At 37.5% G+C, this 18,614-nt stretch overlaps 1 pseudogene; it reads left to right on the top strand.

Moving 5' to 3' along the window:
• The first annotated feature begins 6,713 nt into the window (after positions 1 to 6,713).
• LOC143549559 (ankyrin repeat-containing protein ITN1-like) lies at positions 6,714 to 16,189 on the top strand (annotated as a pseudogene).
• The last annotated feature ends 2,425 nt before the right edge of the window (positions 16,190 to 18,614 follow it).

Genomic DNA, 18,614 nt, shown 5'->3' with positions numbered 1-18,614 from the left:
AAATTGTGTTCTTGCCACCTCCAACCCTTACTCCATCGGAGGTCGTTGCAAGATTTGTTGAATCGACATTGGTTGCCACTGCAGGGTTGTCTGTTACGATACCACCTACGGTTATGTTTCCACCTGTTTCTGATGTGCCGGTTACCTTGGGAATCCCTCCTCCGTACGCTCACGACATTTCACATATGAGGTTTGATTTTGATGCAACCTTATCCGAATCGGAAAGAATAGCAGCTCTTGAAAGGGTCGTGGCAGAACAGTCAAGAGTAAATCTGATCCAGACTCACGTTATTCAGCGCCTCGTTGCAGAGAATCAGATTCAGTCGTCCCTCCTGATTGAGCACGGTAAAATTTTTGATGCCTTGAAACAGTTCTTGGCATCTCAGGGGGAGACGAGCTGTAAGGGTGACGAACTTAGGACGAAGAAGAGAAACGATCGAGACGATGATCCCAATGCATCGAAAGATGCAGGTGGAGAGTTGCCAAGAACTGAACAAGCTCTTGGGACTTCCACAACTCAGGGGGAGTCAACTGGTGCAACTGGCGGATCGGGGGGTGATGACGTGGTGGTAGTGGATGCTGAGGAGGTGTTGGATGATGATGTTGTAGGTGATGATGATGTGTTACCGTTGGAAGAGATCGAGAAGATAGGGGCTGAGATTGTGATTGACAATGAAGTCGAAGAGGGAGAGATTGTGGAGAATAATATTGAGTATGAAATTCCGGCAGTTGAAAAGTCAGATTTGGGTCAAGATACGGAATGTGATGAGACTGAATGGGAAGAGCAGCCAAGATGGAAAGAAGGCTACGCTCAGTGGTTCATAAAGACTAAGAAACCGGCGGTCCCTACTATGTTCAAGAAAAGTTACAACATCAAAGGGTATGCTGAATCGAAAAAGGGGATTATTTGCTGGTTATATGATGAGCAGTTAAGGCTCTTTGTGATTAAACGTTATGATGGGTTCAATATTTCAAGAGGTTGTTGAGGTCATTGAATACTTTGCCTGAGTGTGAGGTGAAGGATTTAGCCAAGTTGGGGTTGATAAACAGGAGTGATGATAACATGGCTAGGATTATTGGAAAGATAGTCTGGAAAGAAAGCATAAAGGAGAAGAAGTTCGAGCTGTTGAAACCGCAGAAAGGAAAGCTCGTTGAAGATAAATACAGAGGTATGAGAGCTGATGGCAAGCCTTGGATGATAATGAAGTACAAACCAATCCGGTGTCTAAAAGAAGTGCCGATGAAACAAATGCCCAAGGATGTCTTAAAGAATCTGAAATGGTGGTATGTTGACAGTGAAACAGTTGAAGCAGTGATGGAGGATGAAGATGAACAAGAGTTGCTAAAAGTGTATGATCCAATGCACTTAGTGAATTTGTCTCAAGCAGACTTGCAGATGCTGAACGAGAAAAAGATATTTTATATTCCTGCTTGGAAAGAAGAAGCCAAGAAATATCAAAGAGTAGTTTCGGTTTGTGTACGAGAAGGCGCTCATGCTTGAAGGCGGGAGATACGAGAGTTTTGGGATTACAAGACACGTGATTGAAGATAGAGATATGAAGCTACTGCCAAGGGGGAGTCTGTTGGTGCATGATGTTAGTAGTTCAGTATCTAGTGTCTGTAATCGTGTTTGTATGATTTGTATTGATGTTTAGTTAACTTGTCTCACAAGTTCGCCTCTTGTAAGCGAACTTGTGGAACAAGCGAAGTTATCAACAACTTCGCCTAGTCTGTTAGGCGAAGTTGTCGATAACCATATAAGCTAAGCTACGGTTTGATTTGAGTAATGATTCGAGTACGTGTAATTGGTGATTGAATATCACGTGTTATTAGTTGCAATACAACGTGTCTTTTGGGGATTGTAACGTGTTTAGCTTGTGTTTTAACGTATATCGCTTCTACGCTCGTATCGTCTTACGTAGGGATTCCGCACCTACGTAGAACGAGATATTTCCGTGTAGATCCGGCTGGGAACCTACACTCCACCATGGAATGGTCTTCAACAACCATCCGCCAAAATGGATGGTTTTCAATAACCACCCACCAAAATAGGCTGCGCCATAGGATGGTTTTCAACAACCACACGTCAAAAAAGGCCCCGCCATGAGATGGTTTTCAATAACCACCCGATAAAATAGACTCCGCCATGGGATGGTCTTCAACAACCATCCGCCATAAAAGGCTCAGTCATGGGATGGTTTTCAATAACCACCCGCCAAAATTGGCTCCGCCATGGGATGGTCTTCAAAAATCATCCACCAAAATAGGCTCCGCCATGGGATGATTTTCAATAACCACTCGCCAAAATAGTCTGCACCATGGGATGGTTTTCAATAACCACCCGTCAAAATAGGCCCCGTCATGGGATGGTTTTCAATAACCACCCGCCAAAATAGGCTACGTCATGTGATGGTTTTCAATAGCCACCTGCCAAAATATGCCCCTCCATAGGATGGTTTCAACAACCACCTGCCAAAATAGGCTCCACCATGGGATGGTCTTCAACAACCATCCGTCAAAATAGGCTCTGCCATGGGATGGTTTTCAATAACCACCCGTCAAAAAAGGTTCTCCCATGGGATGGTTTTCAATAACCACCCACCAAGAAAGGTACTGCCATGAGAATGTTGTTAACACCACCCCGCATAGAACAAACAGCTAGATTACGGCAAGGCTGTCAAAAGCCCATGATAAGTCCATAGCCCCCTTTCTTCAAAAAGGGCAACTACGGACTAGGGGGGCTTGTAGTGATAGGGTACTAAACCCACCCCAAATTAATATAAGGCCTACTGACTAGATAAACTATGCGCCTGGCGGACAGCATGGCGCCATGAACATGGCCTAATATAATAAACATTCTCTGACACCTCGGGAATGGTAGCGCTAAGATCTCCACAAGCATGAGATAAAAAGGAAGAATATACATCGGAAATATCACCCAACCAATGGGGGTGGAACAACACATAAAGGACGGTACAAAATAGTACATCACGTCAATGTTAAAAGGCCATGATATCCACCAACCTCCATCAAGCACGAATGGAGAATATAATTTGTGGAAAGGCTGACAAGACAGTTGGCCATATTCTCTCTTCTCCTGCTATAAATACTAAAGTACCTCCAAACGGTAAAGGATCCAAGATCCAATATTCTAACTCTCTCGCAATATATTTTCACCGTACTACAAGTATTGGTTCTCACGCCGGAGGGTGGTTACGAGAGAATCCACCCCCATTCCTCGTAAGGAGCTCACGGTGTTCTGTTTTGCAAGAAGTACTCATCTGCGCCAAGAAGAATTTCACCCCATCGTGGGGAATACTTAACCATTACCTTTGGACTAACTTGTTAGATCTAAGGGTGGATTTGTGTTTCCTCAAAAAGTGATAATAGACTAATGGTATATCAATTGAATGGAAATGTATGAAATGTTTAAGCCTCTCCATAAAATGTTCTTAAACCCGTAATTATTAAAAAATGACAAAAAAGAATAATACTAATAACAGTGCCTCAAAATATGACTTTTAACAAGTGAATGCTCTTTTATGTAAATTGACTTAGAAATTTTTTTAAACTATTACTATTTTTTTAAAAGGAATTATATATGAGATTTATAAATTTTATTATTATTTAAAGATATTAACTAGTTTATATGTTTAATAATTAAAAAAAAAAGAACTTTTTTCTGGTTTTCAACTATAAATGCACATATGATCATATGTTGAGTGTACTTTGACATGAGATGTGGTCGTATTGTACCAAATATTATTTTTAATAAATAAAACTCTTTAAGTACTCCTTTAAAATAGTTATATTAAATCTGATAATTTAGAAACTCATAGTTTTTTAATAACAAATATTTGTAATATAATTTTAGAAAAATTATGAAACTTTATGTCACCGTTATACCAATTTTTATACATTATATATCTGTTACCCTAATTTCGTAATTTATGTTTTCTTATCTTATATTAATCATTTTCCTTTTATGAAATTTCTTTGAATGTGTTAATTCATGCTTTACTTGAAGATCACGCAACACCACCCTCACCCACCGACGTTGCTTTTGACCACCATTCACATTTCACACAACACCACTTTTTGAATTTTAATAGCCCTCATCGAGCAAGCACACGCACAAAAACACGTTAATCTTCTTGGAAGGTTGTTTTTTTTTTGTTTTTTGTTTTTTTTTGTTGTTTTTGTTTTAAGGGAAATTGCCAAAAAACCAATTTAGCTTGGCCAATTTTTTTCAAAAATAGCCTAGGTTTACAAAATATTCTATTTGTTCCGTTTCAACACTATTCAACGAAATTTGTTGACCTTTACAATCGCGTCACGTGTCAATGTGTTAATGGATCCAACGGAATCGTTAAAGAACCGTCGGATCCGACGGAATATTTAATGGATCTGACGGAATTCATCATCTTCTATCTCTCAACCCCCGAGCATCCATAACCAACCTTCATCTCATCAATAGTGCAAATAGCTTAGTTTTTCGAGGGAAGACAACCATAATGTTCAATTTCAATATAGAACTCAAAATTAAAAACTCTAAAATTGAAAATCTAGGGTTAGAAGGACAACTTATATCGTCGGATCCGCCAGAAGCATGAACTGAACCGTCAGATCCGACTTTTTATTATTACGTCGCCTAGAACACGAATCCGTCGGATAACTTAGAAAAACGTCGGATCCGCCGGAAAATTTGAATACATGTCAATATCTTATAGGCCATACTAATCCGTCGGATACCAAAATGGGGAGCTGCAGCAGGAAGGATTTAAGAGGAAGGAGGAATGAGGACGAGCACATCAGAAGACTAACATCAAACTACTACATCACCAACATACCAGATGGTTGTACCAGCAAACGTTTATGGCAGTTGCTGCAAGATTTGGGAAGAATTATGGATGTCTACTTGGCAAAAAAGAAAAACAAATATGGGAATACTTTTGGTTTTGCTCGGTTTCTCAATGTTAAGGATCCGTTGGCGCTAGAAGAAAAACTGAACAATATTCGTCTTGGAAACCTGAAAATGAAGGCTAATCTTTCAATGTTCGAAAGGAAGAAGGTTCAAGAGGTTACAAGATCGGGCAACTACAATCAGGCTTCGGATCATATGCAGGCTGTTCCTTTAGTTTTCAATTCTGGGAATATTAATGGGAGATCTTACGCTGATGTTGCAAGAGGGGGTGCACGAGAACTAATGGTTTGGAGTCAAGCGGGTCAGGGGAGAGGTTATCACTTTCCAACCTCATTTGCATACCTGACTCTGTTACTCCTAAACCTCCTGTTTGGTTAAACCATTGCGTAGCGGCGGAGGTCAAGAATGTGGAAATTTTGTCCAATATTTTATCCTTAATGAACTTGGATGGTCTGTTCAATTGTAAGACCAGATATATCGGAGGGCTGAATGTACTGGTGAAATTCCAAAATAGGGAAGAAGGTGAAAACTTTCTCTTAAATTACTCCGATTATTGGGCAAATTGGTTCGCTTGGGCGAGATGGTGGGATGATTCTTTTGTTCAAAAGCATAGAATTGCTTGGATTAAAATATTTGGAGTTCCTATTCAATTTAGGGATCCAAATTTGTTCAGTTGTGTTCTTGAAAAGGTCGGTAGAACTCTATGGCCGTATGACTGTTCAGACGAAGATAAGAACATATCCCATGGTAGGGCATGTGTTCTTGTGAACCATCTCAGGTTCATAAAGCAGAATTTCGAAGTCAGATGTGGGGGGTCAAGCTTTGAAGTTTGGGTTATAGAGGAGCAAGAAGAATGGGCGCCTGTGTTTAATGGGGAAGACTCTTCAGTTTCGGATGATGGAGAGTGAGGAGAATTTCCAGCAGAGGACTCCGATGAGGGTATCTCCGAAGAAGATGGAGGTATCTCGGAAACCATGTTTTCCATTCCGGAAGTTCCTTTGGTAAACGTTGACCTACCAAATTCAAATCGTACGGAAAATCCTAAGGATGTGGACGTTTCCTCTGATGTTCAGGAAGGTGGTGTTCAAAGAAAAGTCTCTGATGGTTATTGTTGCTCGCCTAGGGGTCTGGTTTCTGCATCTGTGCAGATTATAGGTCAAAACGTTAGGACAAATTACTCTCAGAATTCAGCAGAGCCAAGTTCTGGGCCAATTGAAACTGGGCCAGAAGTTCAAAGATTGGGCCTAACTCCTCACTTAGTCACAAATGGGGTATTGCTAGCAGAAGATGGGCTTGTTGTAAGTGAACCTGATCTGGTGGGCTCTAATCAATTAGTAGATGATAAAAAATTCCATGATATAAATGAGGTGCCACTACCCTCTTTCTCTGAGACTGGGAATGAATATTGCATTCGAAAACCAAAGACTACAAACAGAAACCCAGGTTTTTTTCCCACGTCTTCAATGAGAGGCAGACATATGTTAAGGGATTCGATAATTAGGAGAGCTAGATCAGTATCATTAAGCTCCAAATTTGTATCGTCTGAGGCTTCTTTTAATGGTTCCAAAGATTCTATTGGGGATGAGGTTAATAGTACTATGACAGTGGGGATTTCAGTTGGTTTTAATCTACAAGGAAAGGATCGTTTGATTAGGGATTCGATTGTCGGAGAAGGTGTTCGACCTGTTTCTTTATGAATCTATTGTCTTTTAATTGTAGGGGTTCGGGTCTGAGGGGTATAGATAAGCTGGAATGGATTCGGAATTTAAGGAGATCTAACAATATTAATATGTTTTGTGGACAAGAAACTCAGTTGGTGAATAAATATGACATCCCATTGGATAAGTTATGGGGGAACTCTCAGTTCGAGTCGGTGGCAGTTGGTGCTTGCGGTAGATCCGGTGGTCTTTTTTGCATTTGGGATCCATCGTGTTACACCCTTTTGCAGGAAGTTAGTCAATCAAATTCCATTCTCCTTTCAGGTAAGTGGGTTGGAATTGATGTTCAAATTAATTTTGTCAATGTGTATGCTCCTAAGTCTGTTGTGGATAGATAAAATCTTTGGTTGGACCTCCTAATTTTGATGTCGGGGGTTCCCGGATGATGGGTCTTCATGGGAGATTTCAATGAAACGCGGGTTAAAGAAGATAGATTACCGGTCTCAGCCTGTGATTCTGATATTGGTGCTTTTAACATGTTTATTCAAGACACAGGGCTTTCAGAATATAAGATGGGTGGACGTAGATTCACTTGGATGACTGATGATGGGTCTCATATGAGTAAGATTGATCGATTTTTGGTTTGTAAAAATTTTGCTGGAAATTGGCCAAGGGCGTCGGTTACCGCGTTACCTAGAGATTTGTCGAATCACTGCCCGTTAGTTTTCTCGGCTTCTAAGAGGCGTTATGGTCCCACTCCGTTTAAGTTCTTCAACTCGTGGCTATGTTGTTCAGATCTTTCAGATGTAGTTAAGAGATCTTGGGCAGGTGTTAAATGTAAAAGATCCAAGGAGTTGAATTTGATGTGGAAGCTTTAGCAATTGAAAATTGATATTAAAGCTTGGAGAGGCAAATGTATAGAAGTCGCTGAGGTAGAACAGCTTTGGTTGTCTCGATTAATTGACGAGATCGAAGTTAGGGCTGAAGTGGCCGGCATTTCAGTTAGTGACAGAGAGACTCGTGCAAACTGTAAAAATAATATGCTAGATTTAAAGATGAAAAAGAACTTGGACCTTCGTCAAAAGGCCAAGGTTCGGTGGAATGTGGAGGGGGACGAGAATAGTAAGTTCTTTCACGGGGCCGTTAATGGAAATATTAAAAGGTCTACTAATAATGGCATTTCAATTAATGGTAAATGGGAGACTGATTATGACTTAGTTAAGGATGGTTTTTTCAACTTTTTTGCCATGAAATTTGAGGAATCACATGTTGAGAGACCACAATTGGTGAATTCCAAATTTAAAAGGTTGTCGGATTCGGACAATACATGGTTAGAAAGACCTTTTTCCATGTCGGAGTTAAAAAACTGGGTGTGGGAATGTGGGAATGAAAAATCGCCGGGTCCGGACGGATTCACTTTCATGTTTATAAAGACTTTTTGGGAAGTATTGGGTAACGATTTTTTTGAGTTCGTTAAGGATTTTGAAAAATTCGGTTACTTGGAGAAAGGTTGTAACTCGGCATTCATCTCTCTTATACCAAAAAAGAAAGATCCGATGGCATTTAGAGACTATCGACCTATTAATTTAATTGGATGTATGTCTAAGGTAATTTCTAAGCTTCTGGCTATCAGGCTGAAAAAGGTTATTTCTCTGCTCGTTGAGGATGTGCAATCAGCCTACATAAAAGGTAGGAACATTTTAGATGGTCATTTACTCGTCAATGAAGTAATTTCATGGGCTTATAGTGCTAAGAAAAAGTGCATGTTGTTTAAGGTGGACTTTGATAAAGCCTTTGATTCGGTTAATTGGTCGTATCTTGATTCTGTGTTGGGTAGTTTAGGCTTCGGATACAAATGGAGATTCTGGGTGCGGTCAAGTCTTACCTCTGGTCGGGCTTCGGTTTTAGTTAATGGGTCACCTACTATGGAATTTGACTTTAAAAGAGGTGTCAAACAAGGAGATCCATTAGCTCCCTTTCTTTTCATAATCGCAATGGAGGGTCTAAACGTAATTATGAAATCAGCCATAGATAACAATTTGTTCAGCGGGATTCGTTTACCTAATAATGGCCCTGTCATTTCACACGTTATGTATGCAGATGACGTGATGTTTTTTGGAGAGTGGAATACGACTAGTATGGTTAACTTGGCTAGGTTATTAAGATGATTTCATCTCGCATCTGGGCTTAAGGTTAATTTCTCTAAAAGCAAGGTGTTTGGTGTTCGGGTCTCGGATTTGGAAATCGCTTCTATGGCTTCCATAATTCATTGTGAAGCGGGCTCTCTCCCGATGAACTTCCTCGGTCTGCCGGTGGGAGCAAATATGGGATTATCAAAACAATGGTCTCCGGTGATTGATCGGGTGAAGAAAAGACTAAACGGGTGGAATGCTAGCACTTTGTCATTTGGGGGGAGACTTATCTTAGTCAAATCTGTTCTAAGTAGCTTGCCTCTTTACTTTTTTTCTATGTTTCAAGCTCCATTAAAAGTGGTTGACGAGCTTGAAAAAATTAGGAGGAATTTTTTGTGAGGTGGCACGCCGGATAAAAAGAAAATAAACTGGGTGGCATGGGAGACTGTGGTCAAACCTAAGAGTTATGGGGGTGTAGGTGTTGGTTGTCTAAAATTGATGAACTTAGCTTTACTCGCTAAATGGTGGTGGAGATGGCGCGTTGAAAGTGATTCGCTGTGGGTTAAGGTATTAGCGCGATTCACGCATCTACTCGATATGTGGATGGTAAGATGACTAGGAACTCGATTTGTGGTACTTGGAAGATGATCTATAAAATCGGTAAAAGCTTCGCTTCTTTGGGTATTGACTTGGCTGGGTCGTTTATAAGACAAGTGGTGTTGGTAACAAAACTAGATTTTGGTTAGACGTTTGGTTGGGTAGATTCACGCTTAAAACTTTGTTCCCTGTTTTGTTTAAGCGTGAAGTGAAAAAAATTGTCTTGTGTATGATAGGGTTAAGTTGTTTGGATCAGGGGCAATTCAATTAGAGTGGGCTTGGTCTACTTCTTCTCTTCCGGTTGAAGCTCGTTTGGATATTGAAGACTTAACAGAAATGGTGTCATTATACTTGTTTCATTTTGGTAAGGATGACACTTGGAGATGGGGTGGCGATGCTTCAGAGAAGTTCTCGGTTCAAGCCTTGAGACGAGTTATAGCTGCAAACGTTTATGGGATCGACCGGGTTATTCCGATTACTTCGGAAGGATGGATTCCAATCAAAATAAACTGTTTCATTTGGAGAGTTTTACTAAACAGAATTCTGGTGGCGGTTAATCTAATCGCTAGAGGTTTGTCTTCGATCTCTCCGGGTTGCTTGGGGTGTTCGTTATTGCATGAATCGTCAATTCATGTTTTTTTCGATTGTGTTCGGGCGAAACAGGTGTGGAGGGCAGTCTCTATGTGGTGTGGGTGGGACCTGACTGGTCTTGATTCGTTCGACCACCTACTCGAGGTTGGTTCACATCCGTCTTCTTTTAACGAGAAGAGGATTCTTTTGGAGATTATTTAATCAACGATTTGGTATATTTGGAAGCAAATGAATGCGAAGATTTTCAAAAACATGACTATCTCCACGGGCATAGTTTTGGAGGAGATTAAAACTAACGTGTTTGGTTGGATTAAGTATCGCTCGATGCACAAAGAGATAGCTTGGAGAGTTTGGATAGAGTCTTCTCTTTCTAGTTTAATGAATTGAATTTTACTTGTATGTTGTTCTGTTCCATTTTGTTATACTTTTGGTAGTCCTCCAGCTTCTAACTGGAGGTTACTTGCCCTTTTAATATATCACTGCCTTGTAAAAAAAAAAAACCTAATCCGTCGGATTAATTCTTGTTTCCGTCGGATCTGACGGAAAAAGCAGGCTGTTTTGAAGATTTTTTGAAAACCTAGCATATTTTTGGAAAAAAATGGTCAAAATAAGCTATTTTTGGAATTTTGTGTAGAGTCCGTTAGAAGGAATCCAATTGGTTATATGAGCCAATGATGTACTGGCCCGTTATCCCTCCACGGTTTAAAGCGAGAGGCTTTCGCATTTAACACCAACAAAAACACGTAATAAATATGGAATTCACGATCTGAAGACAAAATCGATTGTTTGGAGGGAATGAGAAAAGTAAGATTTAAGACACTAGATTTTCATTGTACTGATGTTTGCCTGTCTGTTTTTCTTTATCAGACTGTATGAATTTTAAAGGGTGCTGCTAAATGTACCCCCTACATCATTTTTACTAAATATACACCCCCTTTAACTTATTAGATAAATTACTATTACCTCATAATATTATTTATATACATATTAGTCCCTACAACATTTTTTTCACTTAATAATCTATATTACATATATCAAATTAAAAACTATCAAGTATTACTGTTAATTTATTATTTTAGTATTAATATTGTAAATATTTATAATATCTTTTTTTAAATTTTAATAGTATATATATTTATAATATCCTTATTTTACCTCTTTATCTTTTACAAAATAAATCCGAAACTCAAAAACCTAAAACCTTAAATCCGAACCCTAAACCCTAAACCCGAAAACCTAGACCCGAAACCCTAAACTCGAAATCATAAAAAAAACGCAACTTGTAAAAAAAATAATATGAAATCCTTATTTTTGTGCTAATTTGATAATTATATGATTTCAAAGGTTAATATGAAAGTTGGTATTTCCAAGGGGGGGTATGACAAGCAACCAGAGGGTACATTTAGCCTAACCCATTTTAAATCTGTAAATAAAAAATGAATCATCGAAATAGTTGAAACCAAGTAATTAAGTCAACCTTTGAAACTGTGGTTTAGTGTTAGTTTGATTTCTTGGTTTGGGTTTATTATGAGATAAAGATAATTAGACAACGTTGCATTAAAATTTAAAAGTATGCATAAGTACAAATACAACTTATATACATGAATAATTGGTTCTATGATATTACTAGACAATGAGCTCGGTATAGTCCAATTTGAGTACTAGACATGTTTTAAAACAATTAGCAAAGAAATTGTTAAATCGGGTTTGAAGGAAACTTGATGTCTAGCGAAAACAAACCCATACAAAATTACAAATGTTTGGTTTCATCAAAATTGCTCTTATTACTAGTGTTAAAAATTTTTATAAGATGACCATGACTAGCATGTTAACTCCTTTTGCTAGGTACAAGTAATTGCTAACTTTAATTATGCAAAATGTCACACCACCTCAAATTTTCGTCTTATTATGGTTTGTTCTTTTACAAGTGAGACCTACATGGAAAACATTAGGAAACTTACAACGAATAAAGACTATGAATTTTACCATAAATGGTCCTCTCATATCTTTCAAATATCTTTTAAGGACATTTTGTCCAAGTCTATATATACATATCAATGATTCATCATTTGCATGTTGCATATTTTCTCGTGTTTGCATTGCTTAACTTTGTCATCCCTTGTTAGCCAATAGCGATCGGTAGTCGAAACTCTTCTATTTTTATTTCTACTAATTTCAATGGGTTCAGTCGTAGATGAAGGTAATTCTAATTCTTTAATTGTGTATATGTGTTTTTTTGTTCTTTCTTTTTGTCAATTACATGAATTTTGTAAGTTTTTGCATCGTACTTTGCTTGAATGAAACTGAAGTTCCTGAGAGTTAATGCATTTCGCATGTCAAATTGTGCACAAAATTGGTTAATATTCTTTGTTTGGTTTAGGTTTGTGTTTAACTAAACTAAAGTGTGATGTATATACATTAATTCAAATGATGAAGTATACATTCAAACGATGTAATTAAGAGACTGAAATATACATTCAGACGATGAATGCTTTCACTGTTGATCAGCCTTACAACTCTCGGCTTGATCGAAGTCAGATGGTCTAAAATTCTGAACTTCTTTAATTGTATATTAGAGATGTATATTAAGATATTGAAATATACATTCAGAGGATGGATGCTTTCACCGTCAGATTAAATGCATGAGATTGATGGTTGGCATGTTTTGAATAAAACATAAGTAGATTAATGCGCATTTGGTGTTCTTAGTTAATTTGATTTAGTGTATATATATTTTTTTTTGCATACTAATAGTAGTTGTGTGATGGCTTGTGATCACTTGGTGATTTTGTATTAAAGACTTTGTTGCTTGATTAATTGCTTTTTTTTCTTACTGTTCATATATGTGCATCTGCTAAAAACATAAATTTATATTGTTTTGATAAGTTAGAATTTATCAAAGATTTCTACTCATATGATCTGTAGATATAGAGAGAGGGATGCCAAATGGAAGTTCCAACCTAACAGTTTCGGGAAAACGGATTGATTGGGCGGGAAAGAAGAAACATGTGAAGCATAATAATACCGAGCTGCATTTAGCATCCCAACAAGGCGATTTGGCATCTATAAAGCATATTCTTGATGAAATCAATTCACAAATGGTGGGAACTTAAGTGGATCTGATTTAGATGCTGAGGTGGCCAAAATTCGAGCGTCCATGGTGAACGAAGTGAATGAATTGGGAGAAACCGCACTGTATAAAGCTGCTAAAGAAGGGCATGTTGAGGTTGTGAAAGAGCTTTTGAAGTACTCGGATAAAGAATCACCTACAAGAAGAAGCCATTTGGGGTGTGATACTTTGCATATAGCTGCTAGTCAAGGACACCATGGTAAATATCTTTTGTTGGTTTATATAACTGATTTGTTTTATACAGTGTACCAACATCTTTTCATTGATTCATATTACAGCCATAGTAAAACTACTACTTGACCATGATATATCCCTATGCCAAACCAGATCACAAGGCAATGTTACTCCACTTACTACTGCAGCTTCAAAAGGACACACTGCTGTTGTTCAGGAATTACTTTCAAAGGATCCAAGCCTATTAGATATTTCAAGATCTGACGGTAAAAATGCATTGCATCTGGCTGCAAGATCAGGGCATGTAGAGACAGTGAAAACTTTGCTTCAAAAGGACCCACATATGCTTAGAAGGTGTGACAAAAAGGGTCAAACTGCATTACACATGGCAGTCAAAGGAGCTAGCAGTAAGGTGGTTAAGTTGCTGCTGGAGGCTGATGCTGCTATTGTAATGTTGTCTGATAACTCTGGTCATACCGCTTTGCATGTTGCCACAAAAAAGAAGAGACTAAAGGTACATTTTGAAATCAAATAAATCTAAGATACATAATCTACGTGTTGCATTTGAGACGTTGATAACATTTGAATTTTATATAAAAAATTAAAACATGATGAAAAATCACAACGAAATGCTAACAAAAATAAGCACGTCACAATGGCGAATTAGAATCTTATAAAATCATATTTTAAAGTTTTTAAGAGAGACAAAAGAATTTTAATTGTTAAGAGGTAACGCTAAGTCTGAATGGTTAAGAGGTTATCTCTTAATGGTTACATCTTAACCATTACCTCTTAATCATTAAGAGGCTATGAACCATTAAGGGGTAGCCTCTTAATAACCCTTGAGGGATCATATTATAAGTTTATTACAATAAATTAATTGCAGTTCAAATCATTTGTACATAAGTGCTTAATAGAAAATGGGATAATCCAACCTTATATTCGCACTATGTTACGTACAGATTGTAAAGGAGCTTCTTAGCCTCCCAGACACTAATGTCAATGCACTAACCAGAGACCATGAAACCGCACTCGACATAGCCAAAGGGCTTTCTTTATCAGAAAAGACAGCAGACATACGAGCCTGCCTTGTTCGTTGGGGCGCAATCCGAGCCAACAAATTGAACCAACCAAGAGACGAGTTGATTAACACCTTGACCCTGATAAAAAATGATGTCAGAAAACTCCACAACAAAGCAACCAACGACTCCAACTCCGTCACCGTGGCAGTGCTTTTCGCAGCCATCGCCTTTGCTGCTATTTTCACCGTTCCGGGTGGGGACAAAGATGATGGGATGGCGGCAGTGGCTCACAAGACTTCTTTCAAAGTCTTCTTTATTTTTAATGCGATTACGCTTTATACAGCTTTAGCAGTGGTGTTAATTCATACGACAATGAGAGTTAGAGGTGAGATAATGAGTATACATGTGGTTATGGTTACCAATAAGCTAATTTAGTTAGCTTCTGTGTGCACTATAGTGGCTTTTATGGCAGCTTCTTATATAGTGGTCGGTCGGAAGCATGAGTGGGTGGCAGTTTTAATTACGGTGCTTGGTGTGAGTATGATCGTGGCGGTGTTGGTAACAATGACGTTATTCCTGTTTATATGGTGGATGGAGATAGTTAAAGCTACTAACGCAAGAAAATCTGCTTTCTGGCCTTGTTATCGATGAAGCTAAATGTTACATCATTTCTAGCATCTTCGATTTATTCTTTGAACTAGTAAAGTCATACTGATTTATTATTATTATTATTATTATTATTATTATTATTATTATTATTATTATTATTATTATTATTATTATTATTATTATTATTATTATTATTATTTCTCTTGCACCTTAAGGGGTCATATGAAATGGTTGTTTGGATGTGCATGATTGGTTATGGCATGATATCAGACACTGAAACAAAGGGGCTTTATATGCATTCTTATCATGGTACATTGATACATATTGTTATTTATAATTTTAGCTTTCTGTTTATCATGCCATCTACTTTCATGCTCATAACTAGTGATGCTTATACGTTGTCCAAGAATTAAAATATATGAAACCGAATTAATAATGTGAGGACCATGATGAAAAACCCAATTGAAATGACCTGAGATTTTTAATTAATTCGCTCTAAGCCTGTGAGATTACATTTTCCAAAAATAGCCCACCAAATCCAACTTTCACGTGACATTGGGATATTCCCCGTGAGTATTCGTGGACCAATCAAGATCCGCCATGTGTTTTCAATTCCCACCTGCCACGCTAGTATTCATCCCAAATCTGTATGAAGCGTTACTTTTGACATAAAATATAACCTGAAGAAAACCAACTTTAACGTGATGTTTCAAGTTGTTTTCATCGGCAACGTAAGTTTTCAAATAAGATGATTTTTGAGTTATTTTGAAATTCTTCTCCAAAAATGAATCTCAAATGAATTTCGACCCCATAGATGATTTTTTATTACAATTCAACTGCCTAGATGATTTTCATTGGACTTTAAACTTTTGTTCATAGATTACTTATAACATGTTGATTATTTTCATTTCTCATAAACCAAGATATCATCTTGAAGAATGAAGTTTAAACGAGGTGATCCGATTGAAGTTGTTGATATGGGTCCGGGTTTCTTGGGTTCGTTTTATGATGGAAACATAATCTCACGGGTTGGGAAGGAGACATACATCGTGATTTCCCGGACGCTACTTGAAGCTGATCAATCCGGTTTGAAAAGAGAATTTGTGAAGGCCAATAAAATAAGGCCGAAACCTGCTGATGTTCTTGTTATTGGCTTTGATCTTGGTGAGAAAGTTGATGTGTTTGCGAACGATGGTTGGTGGGCTGGTCGTATTATTAGCAAAATTGGAGAAACCGAGTATCTTGTCCATTTTGATAACACGAATCAGGATATCATTTACCCGTTTACTGACATTCGTGTTCATCAGGACTGGGTTGCTGCAAATGAGGTTTGGGTGTACTCTCGTAACTGAATAGTGTTTGGAGTAGTTGAAGTTTGTGCAAGTTAGGGTAGTTTTATGGTGTAATTGTTTGTGCAAGTTTGTGTAATCCTTGGTGTGGTGTAGTTGAAACATATTTTGTTTTGTTGTTGTGGTTTAATGTAAGGGCATAATGTAATGTTTAACACTAAGTTTTCAACTTAGTGTTTCTGTGTAATATTGGGTATGTTTTTTAAGGTATTTAGTGTTTTATGTGTATGTAGTGTTAACCAAATATAAACAAGATTAGCCAAGAAAAAAACATAAAATACTCTCATCAAACTACATTTTTACAAGAAACAAAATGAAAATTACAATTTTAAAGTTATACATTAGTCGATTTACATGTAATCAACACCCTTTTCGTCTTCTTGTTTTTCTTTCTTTGAATCGGCTTCTCTTTTATTTCCAACCTGATTTTCATGATCTCCAATCCACTAAATGCTTCCTCCCAAGCTGCATCTATGTCAAAGTCATCACCATCCCATATGGCAAAGGGATCATCTGTTGTTTCCATGACTTCGGGTGGGGGCAAAACCTTCTTTCCTTCGACGTGAATATCTTCGAAAACATGTATGAAGGTTTCAATGTCGTCGAACTTATCAACATCAGGTAGAAGGCGTGTTTCTGGTTCGTTGAAGATCGGTTTTGCCATTGTAATGAGTTTAGGCAAGTTTAGGAAAAAATTGTTGTATATTTAAAATAAAAGATTTTAAACATGAACTATGGCAGGACCGATAAATTTTGAACCAAATATATGTTGTACGTTACAATGTGGCCCAAAAATATGTTCTACATTAAATTATACCCGGTTTATATGTTGAAGGTTAAAGTGTTTCCCAAATATATGTTGCAAGTCCATTATTGGATGGACCTATAAAATTTGTACCAAATTTATGTTATACGTTAAAATATGGCCCAAAAATACGTTCAACGTTAAATTATAGCCGGTTTATATGTTGTACGTTAAAGTGTTTCCCGAATATATGTTGCAAGTCAATTATTGGATGTACCGATAAAAGTAGAACTAAATTTATGTTATACTTTAAAATATGGCAAAAAATATATTCAACGTTAAATTATAGCCGGTTTATATGTTGTACGTTAAAGTGTTTCCCAAATATATGTTGCAAGTCAATTATTGGCTGGACCGATAAAATTAGAACCAAATTTATTTTATACGTTAAAATATGGCCCAAAAATATGTTCAACGTTTAATTATACCCGATTTATATGTTGTACGTTAAAGTGTTTCCCAAATATATGTTGCAAGTCAATTATTGGCTGGACCGATAAAATTAGAACCAAATTTTTGTTATACGTTAAAATATGGCCCAAAAATATGTTCAACGTTTAAATATACCCAGTTTATATGTTGTACGTCAAAGTTTTTCCCAAATATATGTTGTAAGTCACTTATTGGCTGGACCGATAAAATATGAACCAAATATATGTTGTACGTTAAAATATGGCCCAAAAATATGTTCAACATTTAATTATACACGGTTTATATGTTGTACGTTAAAGTGTTTCCCAAATATATGTTGCAAGTTAAAATGTGGGCTAAAATTATCTGGTCCGTTATAATGTGGGCCAAAATTATATGCTCCGTTATACTTAGGCCCAATATTATCTGGTCCGTTATAATCAGGCCCAATATTATATGGTCCATTAAATGAAGGCCCATAATAATTTTGACGATAACCCCCATCTCAAAAAGCCCAGACCCGTTATATTTTTTGAATAATCCTGAGAAATTGTGATCCCGCCTTTTAGAACCTCCTCGGGACCAACCCCACACACATTCCCATATTCCACCTTTCAACCTTCTTTCCCACCATACTCCTGTCATCTTCACCAAATCTTTCCAAACATAGATCTTGTTCCTTTTGTTTTGTTTTCCATTCTGGTAGCACGAGGCCAAAAAGTAATCTTACCCACATGGAGCTTTTGATCGTGCCTTCCGAGGCTGATTCTATAAAAAATGACAAGAATATTGAAGACAACGCTGGTGGCCAACAGCATAAAGAGGTATGTTAAATTAATTGTTTTTTGTTGAACCTTTAACACACCTTTAAAACCGTAATTTAGTTTTAAATAAAAATTCGACATACTTTTATGAAACCCTAATACCCATGTGTCTTCTAATGTAGAGAAAGGCCCCTCAGACACGAATCGTTTGGAGTTATTTAAAGTTGATTGATAGTGTTCTTAACCGTTCTACCACCCATTCAGATCTTTGGAAGGCACAATGTTTTAGTGACTGGAATAATGTCAAGGCCAATAAGTCTGATTGCCCTCTAATGCATGCCATTTTAGAGCGGGAATCGGACGTTGCATTTGACCCTGAGTACGATGGTATTTATTATGATATGGCTGGTTTGAATCAAGTCCGTTTTGGTCCAAAAGAGTTTGCAGC

This window comes from Bidens hawaiensis, unplaced genomic scaffold, assembly GCF_021521415.1.
Source record: "Bidens hawaiensis isolate Kalapana, Puna unplaced genomic scaffold, B.hawaiensis_p1.1 tig00000978_1, whole genome shotgun sequence".
NCBI lineage: Eukaryota > Viridiplantae > Streptophyta > Magnoliopsida > Asterales > Asteraceae > Bidens > Bidens hawaiensis.
Note: the sequence above shows the minus strand (reverse complement) of the source record. Positions and strands in the feature narration are given on the sequence as shown.